Consider the following 17,427-nt stretch of genomic DNA (forward strand, 5'->3'; position numbering starts at 1 on the left):
AATATTCGGCATGCTAATTACATTGCCGGTTGCCAAATTGCATTATCTCTTATACTTTCCGAAATATGGACTATCGATAATTTACACCTTAGGCTCTGCTTCTAACTTGGGCAAAAATTGTAAAATGGTCTTATCTATTAGCGATTTCGTTCCAATTCACATTCCAAGTAATATTCGGCATGCTAATTACATTGCCGGTTGCCAAATTCCATTATCTCTTATAGTTTCCGAGATATGGACTATCGATAATTTACACCTTAGGCTCTGCTTCTAACTTGGGCCCAAATTGTAAAATGGTCTTATCTATTGGCGATTTCGTTCCAATTCACATTCCAAGTAATATTCGGCATGCTAATTACATTGCCGGTTGCCAAATTGCATTATCTCTTATAGTTTCCGAGATATAGACTATCAATAATTTATACCTTAGGCTCTGCTTCTAACTTGGGCCCAAATTGTAAAATGGTCTTATCTATTGGCGATTTCGTTCCAATTCACATTCCAAGTAATATTCGGCATGCTAATTACATTGCCGGTTGCCAAATTGCATTATCTCTTATAGTTTCCGAGATATGGACTATCGATAATTTACACCTTAGGCTCTGCACTAACTTGGGCCCAAATTGTAAAATGGTCTTATCTATTGGCGATTTCGTCCCAATTCACATTCCAAGTGATATTCGGCATGCTAATTACATTGCCGGTTGCGAAATTGCATTATCTCTTATAGTTTCCGAGATATGGACTATCAATAATTTACACCTTAGGCTCTGCTTCTAACTTGGGCCCAAATTGTAAAATGGTCTTATCTATTGGCGATTTCGTTCCAATTCACATTCCAAGTAATATTCGGCATGCTAATTACATTGCCGGTTGCCAAATTGCATTATCTCTTATAGTTTCCGAGATATGGACTATCGATAATTTACACCTTAGGCTCTGCTTCTAACTTGGGCCCAAATTGTAAAATGGTCTTATCTATTGGCGATTTCGTTCCAATTCACATTCCAAGTAATATTCGGCATGCTAATTACATTGCCGGTTGCCAAATTGCATTATCTCTTATAGTTTCCGAGATATGGACTATCGATAATTTACACCTTAGGCTCTGCTTCTAACTTGGACCCAAATTGTAAAATGGTCTTATCTATTGGCGATTTCGTTCCAATTCACATTCCAAGTAATATTCGGCATGCTAATTACATTGCCGGTTGTCAAATTGCATTATCTCTTATAGTTTCCGAGATATGGACTATCGATAATTTACACCTTAGGCTCTGCTTCTAACTTGGGCCCAAATTGTAAAATGGTCTTATCTATTGGCGATTTCGTTCCAATTCACACTCCAAGTAATATTCGGCATGCTAATTACATTGCCGGTTGCGAAATTGCATTATCTCTTATAGTTTCCGAGATATGGACTATTGATAATTTACACCTTAGGCTCTGCTTCTAACTTGGACCCAAATTGTAAAATGGTCTTATCTATTGGCGATTTCGTTCCAATTCACACTCCAAGTGATATTCGGCATGCTAATTACATTGCCGGTTGCGAAATTGCATTATCTCTTATAGTTTCCGAGATATGGACTATCAATAATTTACACCTTAGGCTCTGCTTCTAACTTGGGCCCAAATTGTAAAATGGTCTTATCTATTGGCGATTTCGTTCCAATTCAAATTCCAAGTAATATTCGGCATGCTAATTACATTGCCGGTTGCCAAATTGCATTATCTCTTATACTTTCCGAGATATGGACTATCGATAATTTACACCTTAGGCTCTGCTTCTAACTTGGGCCCAAATTGTAAAATGGTCTTATCTATTGGCGATTTCGTTCCAATTCACATTCCAAGTAATATTCGGCATGCTAATTACATTGCCGGTTGCCAAATTGCATTATCTCTTATAGTTTCCGAGATATGGACTATCAATAATTTACACCTTAGGCTCTGCTTGTAACTTGGGCCCAAATTGTAAAATGGTCTTATCTATTGGCTATTTCGTTCCAATTCACATTCCAAGTAATATTCGGCATGCTAATTACATTGCCGGTTGCCAAATTGCATTATCTCTTATAGTTTCCGAGATATGGACTATCGATAATTTACACCTTAGGCTCTGCTTCTAACTTGGGCCCAAATTGTAAAATGGTCTTATCTATTGGCGATTTCGTTCCAATTCACATTCCAAGTAATATTCGGCATGCTAATTACATTGCCGGTTGCCAAATTGCATTATCTCTTATAGTTTCCGAGATATGGACTATCGATAATTTACACCTTAGGCTCTGCTTCTAACTTGGACCCAAATTGTAAAATGGTCTTACCTATTGGCGATTTCGTTCCAATTCACATTCCAAGTAATATTCGGCATGCTAATTACATTGCCGGTTGCCAAATTGCATTATCTCTTATAGTTTCCGAGATATGGACTATCGATAATTTACACCTTAGGCTCTGCTTCTAACTTGGGCCCAAATTGTAAAATGGTCTTATCTATTGGCGATTTCGTTCCAATTCACATTCCAAGTAATATTCGGCATGCTAATTACATTGCCGGTTGCCAAATTGCATTATCTCTTATAGTTTCCGAGATATGGACTATCGATAATTTACACCTTAGGCTCTGCTTCTAACTTGGGCCCAAATTGTAAAATGGTCTTATCTATTGGCGATTTCGTTCCAATTCACACTCCAAGTAATATTCGGCATGCTAATTACATTGCCGGTTGCGAAATTGCATTATCTCTTATAGTTTCCGAGATATGGACTATTGATAATTTACACCTTAGGCTCTGCTTCTAACTTGGACCCAAATTGTAAAATGGTCTTATCTATTGGCGATTTCGTTCCAATTCACACTCCAAGTGATATTCGGCATGCTAATTACATTGCCGGTTGCGAAATTGCATTATCTCTTATAGTTTCCGAGATATGGACTATCAATAATTTACACCTTAGGCTCTGCTTCTAACTTGGGCCCAAATTGTAAAATGGTCTTATCTATTGGCGATTTCGTTCCAATTCAAATTCCAAGTAATATTCGGCATGCTAATTACATTGCCGGTTGCCAAATTGCATTATCTCTTATACTTTCCGAGATATGGACTATCGATAATTTACACCTTAGGCTCTGCTTCTAACTTGGGCCCAAATTGTAAAATGGTCTTATCTATTGGCGATTTCGTTCCAATTCACATTCCAAGTAATATTCGGCATGCTAATTACATTGCCGGTTGCCAAATTGCATTATCTCTTATAGTTTCCGAGATATGGACTATCAATAATTTACACCTTAGGCTCTGCTTGTAACTTGGGCCCAAATTGTAAAATGTTCTTATCTATTGGCTATTTCGTTCCAATTCACATTCCAAGTAATATTCGGCATGCTAATTACATTGCCGGTTGCCAAATTGCATTATCTCTTATAGTTTCCGAGATATGGACTATCGATAATTTACACCTTAGGCTCTGCTTCTAACTTGGGCCCAAATTGTAAAATGGTCTTATCTATTGGCGATTTCGTTCCAATTCACATTCCAAGTAATATTCGGCATGCTAATTACATTGCCGGTTGCCAAATTGCATTATCTCTTATAGTTTCCGAGATATGGACTATCGATAATTTACACCTTAGGCTCTGCTTCTAACTTGGGCCCAAATTGTAAAATGGTCTTATCTATTGGCGATTTCGTTCCAATTCACATTCCAAGTAATATTTGGCATGCTAATTACATTGCCGGTTGCCAAATTGAATTATCTCTTATAGTTTCCGAGATATGGACTATCGATAATTTACACCTTAGGCTCTGCTTCTAACTTGGGCCCAAATTGTAAAATGGTCTTACCTATTGGCGATTTCGTTCCAATTCACATTCCAAGTAATATTCGGCATGCTAATTACATTGCCGGTTGCCAAATTGCATTATCTCTTATAGTTTCCGAGATATGGACTATCGATAATTTACACCTTAGGCTCTGCTTCTAACTTGGGCCCAAATTGTAAAATGGTCTTATCTATTGGCGATTTCGTTCCAATTCACATTCCAAGTAATATTCGGCATGCTAATTACATTGCCGGTTGCCAAATTGCATTATCTCTTATAGTTTCCGAGATATGGACTATCGATAATTTACACCTTAGGCTCTGCTTCTAACTTGGGCCCAAATTGTAAAATGGTCTTATCTATTGGCGATTTCGTCCCAATTCACATTCCAAGTGATATTCGGCATGCTAATTACATTGCCGGTTGCGAAATTGCATTATCTCTTTTAGTTTCCGAGATATGGACTATCGATAATTTACACCTTAGGCTCTGCTTCTAACTTGGGCCCAAATTGTAAAATGGTCTTATCTATTGGCGATTTCGTTCCAATTCACATTCCAAGTAATATTCGGCATGCTAATTACATTGCCGGTTGCCAAATTGCATTATCTCTTATAGATTCCGAGATATGGACTATCGATAATTTACACCTTAGGCTCTGCTTCTAACTTGGGCCCAAATTGTAAAATGGTCTTATCTATTGGCGATTTAGTTGCAATTCACATTCCAAGTAATATTCGGCATGCTAATTACATTGCCGGTTGCCAAATTGCATTATCTCTTATAGTTTCCGAGATATGGACTATCGATTATTTACACCTTAGGCTCTGCTTCTAACTTGGGCCCAAATTGTAAAATGGTCTTATCTATTGGCGATTTCGTTCCAATTCACATTCCAAGTAATATTCGGCATGCTAATTACATTGCCGGTTGCCAAATTGCATTATCTCTTATAGTTTCCGAGATATGGACTATCGATAATTTACACCTTAGGCTCTGCTTCTAACTTGGGCCCAAATTGCAAAATGGTCTTATCTATTGGCGATTTCGTTCCAATTCACATTCCAAGTAATATTCGGCATGCTAATTACATTGCCGGTTGCCAAATTGCATTATCTCTTATAGTTTCCGAGATATGGACTATCGATAATTTACACCATAGGCTCTGCTTCTAACTTGGGCCTAAATTGTAAAATGGTCTTATCTAGGTTTCGATCCAATTCACACTCCAAGTAATATTCGGCATGCTAATTACATTGCCGGTTGCGAAATTGCATTATCTCTTATAGTTTCCGAGATATGGACTATCGATAATTAACACCTTAGGCTCTGCTTCTAACTTGGGCCCAAATTGTAAAATGGTCTTATCTATTGGCGATTTCGTTCCAATTCACATTCCAAGTAATATTCGGCATGCTAATTACATTGCCGGTTGCCAAATTGCATTATCTCTTATAGTTTCCGAGATATGGACTATCGATAATTTACACCTTAGGCTCTGCTTCTAACTTGGGCCCAAATTGTAAAATGGTCATATCTATTGGCGATTTCGTTCCAATTCACATTCCAAGTAATATTCGGCATGCTAATTATATTGCCGGTTGCCAAATTGCATTATCTCTTATAGTTTCCGAGATATGGACTATCGATAATTTACACCTTAGGCTCTGCTTCTAACTTGGGCCCAAATTGTAAAATGGTCTTATCTATTGGCGATTTCGTTCCAATTCACATTCCAAGTAATATTCGGCATGCTAATTACATTGCCGGTTGCCAAATTGCATTATCTCTTATAGTTTCCGAGATATGGACTATCGATAATTTACACCTTAGGCTCTGCTTCTAACTTGGGCCCAAATTGTAAAATGGTCTTATCTATTGGCGATTTCGTTCCAATTCACATTCCAAGTAATATTCGGCATGCTAATTACATTGCCGGTTGCCAAATTGCATTATCTCTTATAGTTTCCGAGATATGGACTATCGATAATTTACACCTTAGGCTCTGCTTCTAACTTGGGCCCAAATTGTAAAATGGTCTTATCTATTGGCGATTTCGTTCCAATTCACATTCCAAGTAATATTCGGCATGCTAATTACATTGCCGGTTGCCAAATTGCATTATCTCTTATAGTTTCCGAGATATGGACTATCGATAATTTACACCTTAGGCTCTGCTTCTAACTTGGGCCCAAATTGTAAAATGGTCTTATCTATTGGCGATTTCGTTCCAATTCACATTCCAAGTAATATTTGGCATGCTAATTACATTGCCGGTTGCCAAATTCCATTATCTCTTATAGTTTCCGAGATATGGACTATCGATAATTTACACCTTAGGCTCTGCTTCTAACTTGGGCCCAAATTGTAAAATGGCCTTATCTATTGGCGATTTCGTTCCAATTCACATTCCAAGTAATATTCGGCATGCTAATTACATTGCCGGTTGCCAAATTGCATTATCTCTTATTGTTTCCGAGATATGGACTATCGATAATTTACACCTTAGGCTCTGCTTCTAACTTGGGCCCAAATTGTAAAATGGTCTTATCTATTGGCGATTTCGTTCCAATTCACACTCCAAGTAATATTCGGCATGCTAATTACATTGCCGGTTGCGAAATTGCATTATCTCTTATAGTTTCCGAGATATGGACTATTGATAATTTACACCTTAGGCTCTGCTTCTAACTTGGACCCAAATTGTAAAATGGTCTTATCTATTGGCGATTTCGTTCCAATTCACACTCCAAGTAATATTCGGCATGCTAATTACATTGCCGGTTGCCAAATTGCATTATCTCTTATAGTTTCCGAGATATGGACTATCGATAATTTACACCTTAGGCTCTGCTTCTAACTTGGGCCCAAATTGTAAAATGGTCTTATCTATTGGCGATTTCGTCCCAATTCACATTCCAAGTGATATTCGGCATGCTAATTACATTGCCGGTTGCGAAATTGCATTATCTCTTATAGTTTCCGAGATATGGACTATCAATAATTTACACCTTAGGCTCTGCTTCTAACTTGGGCCCAAATTGTAAAATGGTCTTATCTATTGGCGATTTCGTTCCAATTCACATTCCAAGTAATATTCGGCATGCTAATTACATTGCCGGTTGCCAAATTGCATTATCTCTTATACTTTCCGAGATATGGACTATCGATAATTTACCACCTTAGGCTCTGCTTCTAACTTGGGCCCAAATTGTAAAATGGTCTTATCTATTGGCGATTTCGTTCCAATTCACATTCCAAGTAATATTCGGCATGCTAATTACATTGCCGGTTGCCAAATTGCATTATCTCTTATAGTTTCCGAGATATGGACTATCAATAATTTACACCTTAGGCTCTGCTTGTAACTTGGGCCCAAATTGTAAAATGGTCTTATCTATTGGCTATTTCGTTCCAACTCACATTCCAAGTAATATTCGGCATGCTAATTACATTGCCGGTTGCCAAATTGCATTATCTCTTATAGTTTCCGAGATATGGACTATCGATAATTTACACCATAGGCTCTGCGTCTAACTTGGGCCCAAATTGTAAAATGGTCTTATCTATTGGCGATTTCGTTCCAATTCACATTCCAAGTAATATTCGGCATGCTAATTACATTGCCGGTTGCCAAATTGCATTATCTCTTATAGTTTCCGAGATATGGACTATCGATAATTTACACCTTAGGCTCTGCTTCTAACTTGGGCCCAAATTGTAAAATGGTCTTATCTATTGGCGATTTCGTTCCAATTCACATTCCAAGTAATATTCGGCATGCTAATTACATTGCCGGTTGCCAAATTGCATTATCTCTTATAGTTTCCGAGATATGGACTATCGATAATTTACACCTTAGGCTCTGCTTCTAACTTGGGCCCAAATTGTAAAATGGTCTTATCTATTGGCGATTTCGTTCCAATTCACATTCCAAGTAATATTCGGCATGCTAATTACATTGCCGGTTGCCAAATTGCATTATCTCTTATAGTTTCCGAGATATGGACTATCGATAATTTACACCTTAGGCTCTGCTTCTAACTTGGGCCCAAATTGTAAAATGGTCTTATCTATTGGCGATTTCGTTCCAATTCACATTCCAAGTAATATTCGGCATGCTAATTACATTGCCGGTTGCCAAATTGCATTATCTCTTATAGTTTCCGAGATATGGACTATCGATAATTTACACCTTAGGCTCTGCTTCTAACTTGGGCCCAAATTGTAAAATGGTCTTATCTATTGGCGATTTCGTCCCAATTCACATTCCAAGTGATATTCGGCATGCTAATTACATTGCCGGTTGCGAAATTGCATTATCTCTTATAGTTTCCGAGATATGGACTATCAATAATTTACACCTTAGGCTCTGCTTCTAACTTGGGCCCAAATTGTAAAATGGTCTTATCTATTGGCGATTTCGTTCCAATTCACATTCCAAGTAATATTCGGCATGCTAATTACATTGCCGGTTGCCAAATTGCATTATCTCTTATAGTTTCCGAGATATGGACTATCGATAATTTACACCTTAGGCTCAATTCACATTCCAAGTAATATTCGGCATGCTAATTACATTGCCGGTTGCCAAATTGCATTATCTCTTATAGTTTCCGAGATATGGACTATCGATAATTTACACCTTAGGCTCTGCTTCTAACTTGGGCCCAAATTGTAAAATGGTCTTATCTATTGGCGATTTCGTTCCAATTCACATTCCAAGTAATATTCGGCATGCTAATTACATTGCCGGTTGCCAAATTGCATTATCTCTTATTGTTTCCGAGATATAGACTATCAATAATTTATACCTTAGGCTCTGCTTCTAACTTGGGCCCAAATTGTAAAATGGTCTTATCTATTGGCGATTTCGTTCCAATTCACATTCCAAGTAATATTCGGCATGCTAATTACATTGCCGGTTGCCAAATTGCATTATCTCTTATAGTTTCCGAGATATGGACTATCGATAATTTACACCTTAGGCTCTGCACTAACTTGGGCCCAAATTGTAAAATGGTCTTATCTATTGGCGATTTCGTCCCAATTCACATTCCAAGTGATATTCGGCATGCTAATTACATTGCCGGTTGCGAAATTGCATTATCTCTTATAGTTTCCGAGATATGGACTATCAATAATTTACACCTTAGGCTCTGCTTCTAACTTGGGCCCAAATTGTAAAATGGTCTTATCTATTGGCGATTTCGTTCCAATTCACATTCCAAGTAATATTCGGCATGCTAATTACATTGCCGGTTGCCAAATTGCATTATCTCTTATAGTTTCCGAGATATGGACTATCGATAATTTACACCTTAGGCTCTGCTTCTAACTTGGGCCCAAATTGTAAAATGGTCTTATCTATTGGCGATTTCGTTCCAATTCACATTCCAAGTAATATTCGGCATGCTAATTACATTGCCGGTTGCCAAATTGCATTATCTCTTATAGTTTCCGAGATATGGACTATCGATAATTTACACCTTAGGCTCTGCTTCTAACTTGGACCCAAATTGTAAAATGGTCTTATCTATTGGCGATTTCGTTCCAATTCACATTCCAAGTAATATTCGGCATGCTAATTACATTGCCGGTTGTCAAATTGCATTATCTCTTATAGTTTCCGAGATATGGACTATCGATAATTTACACCTTAGGCTCTGCTTCTAACTTGGGCCCAAATTGTAAAATGGTCTTATCTATTGGCGATTTCGTTCCAATTCACACTCCAAGTAATATTCGGCATGCTAATTACATTGCCGGTTGCGAAATTGCATTATCTCTTATAGTTTCTGAGATATGGACTATTGATAATTTACACCTTAGGCTCTGCTTCTAACTTGGACCCAAATTGTAAAATGGTCTTATCTATTGGCGATTTCGTTCCAATTCACACTCCAAGTGATATTCGGCATGCTAATTACATTGCCGGTTGCGAAATTGCATTATCTCTTATAGTTTCCGAGATATGGACTATCAATAATTTACACCTTAGGCTCTGCTTCTAACTTGGGCCCAAATTGTAAAATGGTCTTATCTATTGGCGATTTCGTTCCAATTCAAATTCCAAGTAATATTCGGCATGCTAATTACATTGCCGGTTGCCAAATTGCATTATCTCTTATACTTTCCGAGATATGGACTATCGATAATTTACACCTTAGGCTCTGCTTCTAACTTGGGCCCAAATTGTAAAATGGTCTTATCTATTGGCGATTTCGTTCCAATTCACATTCCAAGTAATATTCGGCATGCTAATTACATTGCCGGTTGCCAAATTGCATTATCTCTTATAGTTTCCGAGATATGGACTATCAATAATTTACACCTTAGGCTCTGCTTGTAACTTGGGCCCAAATTGTAAAATGGTCTTATCTATTGGCTATTTCGTTCCAATTCACATTCCAAGTAATATTCGGCATGCTAATTACATTGCCGGTTGCCAAATTGCATTATCTCTTATAGTTTCCGAGATATGGACTATCGATAATTTACACCTTAGGCTCTGCTTCTAACTTGGGCCCAAATTGTAAAATGGTCTTATCTATTGGCGATTTCGTTCCAATTCACATTCCAAGTAATATTCGGCATGCTAATTACATTGCCGGTTGCCAAATTGCATTATCTCTTATAGTTTCCGAGATATGGACTATCGATAATTTACACCTTAGGCTCTGCTTCTAACTTGGACCCAAATTGTAAAATGGTCTTACCTATTGGCGATTTCGTTCCAATTCACATTCCAAGTAATATTCGGCATGCTAATTACATTGCCGGTTGCCAAATTGCATTATCTCTTATAGTTTCCGAGATATGGACTATCGATAATTTACACCTTAGGCTCTGCTTCTAACTTGGGCCCAAATTGTAAAATGGTCTTATCTATTGGCGATTTCGTTCCAATTCACATTCCAAGTAATATTCGGCATGCTAATTACATTGCCGGTTGCCAAATTGCATTATCTCTTATAGTTTCCGAGATATGGACTATCGATAATTTACACCTTAGGCTCTGCTTCTAACTTGGGCCCAAATTGTAAAATGGTCTTATCTATTGGCGATTTCGTTCCAATTCACACTCCAAGTAATATTCGGCATGCTAATTACATTGCCGGTTGCGAAATTGCATTATCTCTTATAGTTTCCGAGATATGGACTATTGATAATTTACACCTTAGGCTCTGCTTCTAACTTGGACCCAAATTGTAAAATGGTCTTATCTATTGGCGATTTCGTTCCAATTCACACTCCAAGTGATATTCGGCATGCTAATTACATTGCCGGTTGCGAAATTGCATTATCTCTTATAGTTTCCGAGATATGGACTATCAATAATTTACACCTTAGGCTCTGCTTCTAACTTGGGCCCAAATTGTAAAATGGTCTTATCTATTGGCGATTTCGTTCCAATTCAAATTCCAAGTAATATTCGGCATGCTAATTACATTGCCGGTTGCCAAATTGCATTATCTCTTATACTTTCCGAGATATGGACTATCGATAATTTACACCTTAGGCTCTGCTTCTAACTTGGGCCCAAATTGTAAAATGGTCTTATCTATTGGCGATTTCGTTCCAATTCACATTCCAAGTAATATTCGGCATGCTAATTACATTGCCGGTTGCCAAATTGCATTATCTCTTATAGTTTCCGAGATATGGACTATCAATAATTTACACCTTAGGCTCTGCTTGTAACTTGGGCCCAAATTGTAAAATGTTCTTATCTATTGGCTATTTCGTTCCAATTCACATTCCAAGTAATATTCGGCATGCTAATTACATTGCCGGTTGCCAAATTGCATTATCTCTTATAGTTTCCGAGATATGGACTATCGATAATTTACACCTTAGGCTCTGCTTCTAACTTGGGCCCAAATTGTAAAATGGTCTTATCTATTGGCGATTTCGTTCCAATTCACATTCCAAGTAATATTCGGCATGCTAATTACATTGACGGTTGCCAAATTGCATTATCTCTTATAGTTTCCGAGATATGGACTATCGATAATTTACACCTTAGGCTCTGGTTCTAACTTGGGCCCAAATTGTAAAATGGTCTTATCTATTGGCGATTTCGTTCCAATTCACATTCCAAGTAATATTTGGCATGCTAATTACATTGCCGGTTGCCAAATTGAATTATCTCTTATAGTTTCCGAGATATGGACTATCGATAATTTACACCTTAGGCTCTGCTTCTAACTTGGGCCCAAATTGTAAAATGGTCTTACCTATTGGCGATTTCGTTCCAATTCACATTCCAAGTAATATTCGGCATGCTAATTACATTGCCGGTTGCCAAATTGCATTATCTCTTATAGTTTCCGAGATATGGACTATCGATAATTTACACCTTAGGCTCTGCTTCTAACTTGGGCCCAAATTGTAAAATGGTCTTATCTATTGGCGATTTCGTTCCAATTCACATTCCAAGTAATATTCGGCATGCTAATTACATTGCCGGTTGCCAAATTGCATTATCTCTTATAGTTTCCGAGATATGGACTATCGATAATTTACACCTTAGGCTCTGCTTCTAACTTGGGCCCAAATTGTAAAATGGTCTTATCTATTGGCGATTTCGTCCCAATTCACATTCCAAGTGATATTCGGCATGCTAATTACATTGCCGGTTGCGAAATTGCATTATCTCTTTTAGTTTCCGAGATATGGACTATCGATAATTTACACCTTAGGCTCTGCTTCTAACTTGGGCCCAAATTGTAAAATGGTCTTATCTATTGGCGATTTCGTTCCAATTCACATTCCAAGTAATATTCGGCATGCTAATTACATTGCCGGTTGCCAAATTGCATTATCTCTTATAGATTCCGAGATATGGACTATCGATAATTTACACCTTAGGCTCTGCTTCTAACTTGGGCCCAAATTGTAAAATGGTCTTATCTATTGGCGATTTAGTTGCAATTCACATTCCAAGTAATATTCGGCATGCTAATTACATTGCCGGTTGCCAAATTGCATTATCTCTTATAGTTTCCGAGATATGGACTATCGATTATTTACACCTTAGGCTCTGCTTCTAACTTGGGCCCAAATTGTAAAATGGTCTTATCTATTGGCGATTTCGTTCCAATTCACATTCCAAGTAATATTCGGCATGCTAATTACATTGCCGGTTGCAAAATTGCATTATCTCTTGTAGTTTCCGAGATATGGACTATCGATAATTTACACCTTAGGCTCTGCTTCCAACTTGGGCCCAAATTGTAAAATGGTCTTATCTATTGGCGATTTCGTTCCAATTCACATTCCAAGTAATATTCGGCATGCTAATTACATTGCCGGTTGCCAAATTGAATTATCTCTTATAGTTTCCGAGATATGGACTATCGATAATTTACACCTTAGGCTCTGCTTCTAACTTGGGCCCAAATTGTAAAATGGTCTTACCTATTGGCGATTTCGTTCCAATTCACATTCCAAGTAATATTCGGCATGCTAATTACATTGCCGGTTGCCAAATTGCACTATCTCTTATAGTTTCCGAGATATGGACTATCGATAATTTACACCTTAGGCTCTGCTTCTAACTTGGGCCCAAATTGTAAAATGGTCTTATCTATTGGCGATTTCGTCCCAATTCACATTCCAAGTAATATTAGGCATGCTAATTACATTGCCGGTTGCCAAATTGCATTATCTCTTATAGTTTCCGAGATATGGACTATCGATAATTTACACCTTAGGCTCTGCTTCTAACTTGGGCCCAAATTGTAAAATGGTCTTATCTATTGGCTATTTCGTTCCAATTCACATTCCAAGTAATATTCGGCATGCTAATTACATTGCCGGTTGCCAAATTGCATTATCTCTTATAGTTTCCGAGATATGGACTATCGATAATTTACACCTTAGGCTCTGCTTCTAACTTGGGCCCAAATTGCAAAATGGTCTTATCTATTGGCGATTTCGTTCCAATTCACATTCCAAGTAATATTCGGCATGCTAATTACATTGCCGGTTGCCAAATTGCATTATCTCTTATAGTTTCCGAGATATGGACTATCGATAATTTACACCATAGGCTCTGCTTCTAACTTGGGCCCAAATTGTAAAATGGTCTTATCTATTGGCGATTTCGATCCAATTCACACTCCAAGTAATATTCGGCATGCTAATTACATTGCCGGTTGCGAAATTGCATTATCTCTTATAGTTTCCGAGATATGGACTATCGATAATTAACACCTTAGGCTCTGCTTCTAACTTGGGCCCAAATTGTAAAATGGTCTTATCTATTGGCGATTTCGTTCCAATTCACATTCCAAGTAATATTCGGCATGCTAATTACATTGCCGGTTGCCAAATTGCATTATCTCTTATAGTTTCCGAGATATGGACTATCGATAATTTACACCTTAGGCTCTGCTTCTAACTTGGGCCCAAATTGTAAAATGGTCATATCTATTGGCGATTTCGTTCCAATTCACATTCCAAGTAATATTCGGCATGCTAATTATATTGCCGGTTGCCAAATTGCATTATCTCTTATAGTTTCCGAGATATGGACTATCGATAATTTACACCTTAGGCTCTGCTTCTAACTTGGGCCCAAATTGTAAAATGGTCTTATCTATTGGCGATTTCGTTCCAATTCACATTCCAAGTAATATTCGGCATGCTAATTACATTGCCGGTTGCCAAATTGCATTATCTCTTATAGTTTCCGAGATATGGACTATCGATAATTTACACCTTAGGCTCTGCTTCTAACTTGTGCCCAAATTGTAAAATGGTCTTATCTATTGGCGATTTCGTTCCAATTCACATTCCAAGTAATATTCGGCATGCTAATTACATTGCCGGTTGCCAAATTGCATTATCTCTTATAGTTTCCGAGATATGGACTATCGATAATTTACACCTTAGGCTCTGCTTTTAACTTGGGCCCAAATTGTAAAATGGTCTTATCTATTGGCGATTTCGTTCCAATTCACACTCCAAGTAATATTCGGCATGCTAATTACATTGCCGGTTGCGAAATTGCATTATCTCTTATAGTTTCCGAGATATGGACTATCGATAATTTACACCTTAGGCTCTGCTTCTAACTTGTGCCCAAATTGTAAAATGGTCTTATCTATTGGCGATTTCGTTCCAATTCACATTCCAAGTAATATTCGGCATGCTAATTACATTGCCGGTTGCCAAATTGCATTATCTCTTATAGTTTCCGAGATATGGACTATCGATAATTTACACCTTAGGCTCTGCTTCTAACTTGGGCCCAAATTGTAAAATGGTCTTATCTATTGGCGATTTCGTTCCAATTCACATTCCAAGTAATATTCGGCATGCTAATTACATTGCCGGTTGCCAAATTGCATTATCTCTTATAGTTTCCGAGATATGGACTATCGATAATTTACACCTTAGGCTCTGCACTAACTTGGGCCCAAATTGTAAAATGGTCTTATCTATTGGCGATTTCGTCCCAATTCACATTCCAAGTGATATTCGGCATGCTAATTACATTGCCGGTTGCGAAATTGCATTATCTCTTATAGTTTCCGAGATATGGACTATCAATAATTTACACCTTATGCTCTGCTTCTAACTTGGGCCCAAATTGTAAAATGGTCTTATCTATTGGCGATTTCGTTCCTATTCACATTCCAAGTAATATTCGGCATGCTAATTACATTGCCGGTTGCCAAATTGCATTATCTCTTATAGTTTCCGAGATATGGACTATCGATAATTTACACCTTAGGCTCTGCTTCTAACTTGGGCCCAAATTGTAAAATGGTCTTATCTATTGGCGATTTCGTTCCAATTCACATTCCAAGTAATATTCGGCATGCTAATTACATTGCCGGTTGCCAAATTGCATTATCTCTTATAGTTTCCCAGATATGGACTATCGATAATTTACACCTTAGGCTCTGCTTCTAACTTGGGCCCAAATTGTAAAATGGTCTTATCTATTGGCGATTTAGTTGCAATTCACATTCCAAGTAATATTCGGCATGCTAATTACATTTCCGGTTGCCAATTGCATTATCTCTTATAGTTTCCGAGATATGGACTATTGATAATTTACACCTTAGGCTCTGCTTCTAACTTGGGCCCAAATTGTAAAATGGTCTTATCTATTGGCGATTTCGTTCCAATTCACATTCCAAGTAATATTCGGCATGCTAATTACATTGCCGGTTGCCAAATTGCATTATCTCTTATAGTTTCCGAGATATGGACTATCGATAATTTACACCTTAGGCTCTGCTTCTAACTTGGGCCCAAATTGTAAAATGGTCTTATCTATTGGCGATTTCGTTCCAATTCACACTCCAAGTAATATTCGGCATGCTAATTACATTGCCGGTTGCGAAATTGCATTATCTCTTATAGTTTCCGAGATATGGACTATCGATAATTTACACCTTAGGCTCTGCTTCTAACTTGGACCCAAATTGTAAAATGGTCTTATCTATTGGCGATTTCGTTCCAATTCACACTCCAAGTAATATTCGGCATGCTAATTACATTGCCGGTTGCGAAATTGCATTATCTCTTATAGTTTCCGAGATATGGACTATCGATAATTTACACCTTAGGCTCTGCTTCTAACTTGGGCCCAAATTGTAAAATGGTCTTATCTATTGGCGATTTCGTTCCAATTCACATTCCAAGTAATATTCGGCATGCTAATTACATTGCCGGTTGCCAAATTGCATTATCTCTTATAGTTTCCGAGATATGGACTATCAATAATTTACACCTTAGGCTCTGCTTATAACTTGGGCCCAAATTGTAAAATGGTCTTATCTATTGGCGATTTCGTTCCAATTCACAGTCCAAGTAATATTCGGCATGCTAATTACATTGCCGGTTGCCAAATTGCATTATCTCTTATAGTTTCCGAGATATGGACTATCGATAATTTACACCTTAGGCTCTGCACTAACTTGGGCCCAAATTGTAAAATGGTCTTATCTATTGGCGATTTCGTCCCACTTCACATTCCAAGTGATATTCGGCATGCTAATTACATTGCCGGTTGCGAAATTGCATTATCTCTTATAGTTTCCGAGATATGGACTATCAATAATTTACACCTTAGGCTCTGCTTCTGACTTGGGCCCAAATTGTAAAATGGTCTTATCTATTGGCGATTTCGTTCCAATTCACATTCCAAGTAATATTCGGCATGCTAATTACATTGCCGGTTGCCAAATTGCATTATCTCTTATAGTTTCCGAGATATGGACTATCGATAATTTACACCTTAGGCTCTGCTTCTAACTTGGGCCCAAATTGTAAAATGGTCTTATCTATTGGCGATTTCGTTCCAATTCACATTCCAAGTAATATTCGGCATGCTAATTACATTGCCGGTTGCCAAATTGCATTATCTCTTATAGTTTCCGAGATATGGACTATCGATAATTTACACCTTAGGCTCTGCTTCTAACTTGGGCCCAAATTGTAAAATGGTCTTATCTATTGGCGATTTCGTTCCAATTCACATTCCAAGTAATATTCGGCATGCTAATTACATTGCCGGTTGCCAAATTGCATTATCTCTTATAGTTTCCGAGATATGGACTATCGATAATTTACA

Source organism: Rhynchophorus ferrugineus, unplaced genomic scaffold (assembly GCF_030347505.1).
Source record: "Rhynchophorus ferrugineus isolate W39M unplaced genomic scaffold, kcgeb_rfMv2 rfM7, whole genome shotgun sequence".
In the NCBI taxonomy this organism is placed as follows: domain Eukaryota; kingdom Metazoa; phylum Arthropoda; class Insecta; order Coleoptera; family Curculionidae; genus Rhynchophorus; species Rhynchophorus ferrugineus.